The sequence below is a fragment of the Cydia strobilella genome, chromosome 21 (genome assembly GCF_947568885.1).
Source record: "Cydia strobilella chromosome 21, ilCydStro3.1, whole genome shotgun sequence".
In the NCBI taxonomy this organism is placed as follows: Eukaryota; Metazoa; Arthropoda; class Insecta; order Lepidoptera; family Tortricidae; genus Cydia; species Cydia strobilella.
Genome location: NC_086061.1, coordinates 1,232,844 through 1,238,390, shown reverse-complemented (window position 1 = coordinate 1,238,390; position 5,547 = coordinate 1,232,844).

Genomic DNA, 5,547 nt, shown 5'->3' with positions numbered 1-5,547 from the left:
TTTGTTGTTATATCGGCAACAGAAATACATCATCTATGAAAATTTCAACTGTCTAGCTATCATGGTTCATGAGATACAGCCTGGTGACAGACAGACGGACAGACGGACACACGGACAGCGGAGTCTTAGTACTAGGGTCCCGTTTTTACCCTTTGGGTACGGAACACTAAAAACCGGCCAAGTGCGAGTCGGACTCGCGCACGAAGAGTTGCGTACGCAAAAAACGACAAAAAAATCACGTTTGTTGTATGGGAGCCCCACTTATATTTATTTTATTCTGTTTTTAGTATTTGTTGTTATAGCGGCAACGGAAATACATCATCTGTGAAAATTTCAACTGGCTAGCTATCACGGTTCATGAGATACAGCCTGGTGACAGACGGACAGACAGACACAGACAGACAGACAGCGGGGTCTTAGTAATAGGGTCCCGTTTTTACCCTTTGGGTAAGGAACCCTAATAAGTACCTACCACTACAGTGGCCATCGGCCATGTTGAGCTAGCAGTTTACAAATGCAGATAAATTTTCTTGCTTGTTTATTATTACCGAGTCATATTTAATGAATTGTGTAGTTCCGTATAATAAGGGACCTAAATAACGATTGATGTTTTCATATAGCATTGTCTAGTGCGTATTGCGACCAGGATTTATTTTAACATTGACGCATTTCTCTTTCAGGGGGTAAAACACACTGCTCGGTCTAATTTTGCTGTATTCATGACCAGCAAGTTATCAACTTGCATATAAACTTCCACATTCGTTTGTAGGAGTGCTCAGCTCTACAAAGCTTGGTAGTTAGTGACCAACTTTCAGACATACAATAAGCTAAAATGTCGCGTATTATGAACGTAGTTACTTTGTAGCGTAGAGTACCTACGTAAGTACGTAACCGAGCGATAAGGCTTTTAGCGTCCAAAGAAACGATACAACAAGTTTGTACCAATAAGTTACTTCAAACTACGTACTAGTTGCCCTTCGATGAAACATAATAACGACGAAACTGAAAAGAAATCGAAAGGTGCGAAGTTTCCAATAAATATGCTGAAAGAAATGTCATATACGAACGAAAAAAAGACCAAGGCCTTCAGTAACCGAGGCTGGAAGTTGGCGACGAGTTTCCAGCATCTGGCACTTAAGGCCTTGGTCACTTTATCGTTCGTATATGACATCTATTGCAGTTTATAATGTACTGTCCATGGCTGAGTTAACAAAATATCAGTTAAACACTTTAAGGCGGTTCCCTGAGCCAGAAGGCGAAAAATCTCCTTGTATGATCATATATCTTTAATTTATAAGCTTCCGATACACGAATTAATTCCCAAACTAGGACTTTTAATCCAGCTTTACTTGGTTATTTATTATGTGACACTATAAACAAAAAAAAAGAAAAAAACAATCTTAATAGTTCTCAGTAATTTTACTGCTTTCGAATTTCGATATTGTAAGGCAACGTTTTTAAAATAAATAAAAATCGACAAAATTCGATCAAAATTGACACTTGGCGCGCATGGTCTTTCCCGTTCTTTCTTGCGAAATGTGACAGTGATAGCGGCAAACCGATGGAACGGCCTTAAAGATAATTTAACGCAAACTATTTATTTTGAAATATAACGCGGCAGCCAGGTAATTGTTGTCATTAAGTTAGTGAGTGAGTTAATCGCGCGCCCGCAGTTTGCAACTCAGTTAAGGTATCCGCAGCTACACGATGTAAGCTAAGTTTGTTAATGACGGTACTTTCAAATTTTTTAATATATATTTTTGGCGTCTTTATTTCCGAGGTTTCGACGCAGGCTAAACTGCGTCGTGGTTAAAATGATGTTTTAATATGTGTTCAAAACAAGAAATTTTTTAATGTTGTAACGCCTAGTCATATCTTTACGTTTAAGTATTTAGCATTTTAAAAGCAGTAATCTAATAAGTTTAATAGGGGTAAATTGAGCTTATAAGCTTATTTTAATTTCATTTAAGTACTCAGTAAACCCGCCTCATCGAGGATCAAAATATTCTCTAAAAGCTATCATTAATCTTCCTTTTGTGGCTAAATTTACCTGCCTGGCATAATAGGGAAATATTCGTATACGCGCCGCCAAGCTCAAAGGTGAATAACCTAGCTAAATGGTGTTTTGTAAATCGCACAGGCCAATCTGAACGTACACTGACATCAGGGGCCCGTTTCCCAAAAGCTTGTAACTTTTAATATAAGCGGATGTCACTTTTTGACAGCTTTTGTTAGAAAGGGACTTGTATTTCTGATGACTATAAGCTATGCTGATGACATGGTGCTGTTGAGCCCCTCGATGGGGGGTCTAATAAAAATGTTAGGCATTTGTGAAACGTATGCTGAGGCCCATGGGCTTAGGTACAATGCGTCTAAAAGTGAGCTCTTGCAATTTAAATCAGGCAATAAAAGTTACCAAATGCAGGAGGTTAAGCTTTGTGGAACTCCGTTAAAGAGAGTGGATAAATTTAAGTACCTAGGCCACTGGGTCAAAGATACACTGTCTGACGTCGAGGACATCGAGCGGGAGCGCCGAGCGCTGTGTGTCCGCTGTAACATGTTGGCCCGCAGGTTTGCACGTGGTAGTAAAGAAGTAAAGTTAATATTGTTCAAAGCTTTTTGTCAAACTTTCTACACGTGCGGTCTGTGAGCTAACTTTACGCAGAGGGCGTACGGCGCTCTGCGTGTTCAATACAATGATGCATTTAGGATGCTGTTCAGGTTTCCGCGGTATTGTAGTGCCTCAGCGATGTTTGCTGAGGCTCAAACAGACTGTTTTTTTGCCATCATGAGGAAGCGATGCGCGTCACGCCTCAATCGCAGCCGAAACAGCACGAACAGCATCCTAAGTACGCTGGCGCAGCGTTGGGACTCACCCCTAGTCAAGCGGTACATGCAGCTGTACACGCACCTGTTGCTGCTCCGCCGCGAAAGTTATAAATATAATGTTATGTTATGTAATGTTTTGTTTTGTTTGTTTTGTCCAATTGTTTGTTTTGTCTAATTAATTGTAATACTAACTCTAGATTAAGTTATTGTATGACCTAACCCTATGGACGTCAAGTTCGAAATAAAGAATTTCAATTCAATTCAATTCCATTACAAGCTACAAGCTTTTGAGAAATGGGCCCCAGATTGATATTGCCAGCGAGACGCACTTCAGTATATGTATTATCATTCAGTGTATGTTCGAATTGCCCTGGCAGTTGTGTGAATAGCCACATGGTAGTTTATTCGACATGCAGTGAAATGGAACTTTAAGGCTTATAATTTGCTATCCATACTAGTTAATATTATAAATGCGAAGTGTGCCTGTCTGTCTGTTACCTCTTCACGATTAAGCCGCTGAACCGATTTAGTTGAAATTTGGCATAGAGATAGTTTGAGTCTCGGGGAAGGACATAGGATAGTTTTTATGTCGGAAATCATCCCTAAAGAGAGTGAAAACGGGGGTGGAATTGAGAGAGTTAATGAATTGCCTAATAATTGATGTAAGCAATTAAGTTTATGCTCTAATTGAATGATTGCTACTACACTTTGTCCAGGCGCTGTACTTTAGCTGCTGTTAATGATTCCACGCAGACGAAGTCGCGGGCAGAAGCTAGTTTTTAGAGGGTTCCGTAGCCAAAGGGTAAAAACGGGATAATTTTAACAAGACACTCGCAGATATAACAAATATGTACTTAAGTAAACCAGTTATAGCAAATGTGTCGCTTAATTACAAACTCGGGTAAATCCATTCGACCCTCAGCAAATATCTACCCTATTGTATATCTTAGATAGAAATTAATAATTAGTATATGTGTTCTAACTGATGTAAAGTTAACTGATACTATATGATTGGTTTGCAATAATGCATGGTTTATTGTTCTGTATACTTAGTTATAGTACCTAGTTAATAAGGAATGTTTGCATGCTTCTTTAAGTAAAATGTACGCACTTAAAATTACCCACTGTCCAACTATGTTTACCACTACATTTTTGCAAATAAATATATCTTATCTTATCTTATCTTATCTTATCTTATCTTATCTTATCTTATCTTATCTTATCTTATTACCTTTTCTTAATACCAAAATCGCATAATCGGACAGATGGATTTACACGAGTTTGAAGTAAAGCGACTCAATTTACGTTGTTGTAGTAAACAAGCTGCATGCATCTTGACTGGCTCAAGAACACTTTTTTATTTCAAAATAAATTTGTTGCTCTACAAAAAACAAATGTACGGCTTTGAGAATAATGCTGTTTTTGGCCTGTGAGAATCAGCTGTATAAACGACGCAAGGGTAACCTGTTGCTGTAATACGTTTAAGAGTATCTCGTTTACATAATTCGCTGCGATGAAACCTTCGCATCTTCTCTGCTCTCATGGTATTTGGGGTCCCGAATTTGAAGAAATCGATTGAGCCATGTTACGAAATCTATAAATTTAGTCGGTTTGTCTGTAAATTTTTTGAATTAGTGTTAGAAGTTGACAAAGGTAAGACTGTGATCATAAAATTATTATTGGGTATTATAAATTAGTTAATAAAAAAACCGGCCAAGTGCGAATCGGACTCGCGTTCCAAGGGTTCCGTACATTACACAATTTTTAACAATGTACCTATTTTTTATGTGAAATGTGAGATGTCTTTAAAAATCCGTAGGGGTCGGATCAAAAACTAAGTAATTAAATCCGACTCACGCTTGACTGCACATTTCTAATAGGTTTTCCTGTGATCTATAGGTAAAGAGCTATTTTGTATATTTTTTCAAAATTTTAGACCCAGTTTCGGAGATAAAGGAGGGGGGGAAATTGTCATTTTTTGGCTATTTTCTTAAATAACTTCTAAACTTTTTATTTTAATATTACAAAAAAAATATATTTGAGATTCTTATAACTAGCTCTTTCATTTGATATGTAACACGATATAGTTTTAAAAACTTTGTTTTTTAATTTTCTGATTTACCCCCCAAGGGGCCCCATGTTTAAAATTCATTTGTTTACGTTACATGTCCGTCTTTGGGTCACAAGCTAACGTATGTGTACCAAATTTCAACTTAATTGGTCCAGTAACTCCGGAGAAAATAGGCTGTAACAGACGGACAGACAGACGCACGAGTGATCCTATAAGGGTTCCGTTTTTTTCCTTTTGAGGTACAGAACCCTAAAAAGTATTAAATACATATATCTTGTGTATATGTGCTACGCTATGTGGCAATCTGAGCAATCTGACACAAACACTTTACACCCTTTTCGCAATCATCACTTGTTTGTCAATAAATATCTAGCAAAACTACATTCTGTAAAATAATTCCTTTCAATATATGTGTATTTAGATTAAAATAAGAAAATGAAGTGTGAATAGTAGAAACCCTTAAGGTTGGTGAATAAAAACGAAAATTATCTGTTTCTCTGATTTAAGTATACATTCTAACCAAAGATAGATATAACTCCGTAATAGATGGATACAGTCTAAGGAAAAAACGTGACTCGAAAATCAAGAAAATTTGATTCTCGTTCAGAGGGCGCTACTAGTTTTGGCCTACAGTCGTATATGTATAC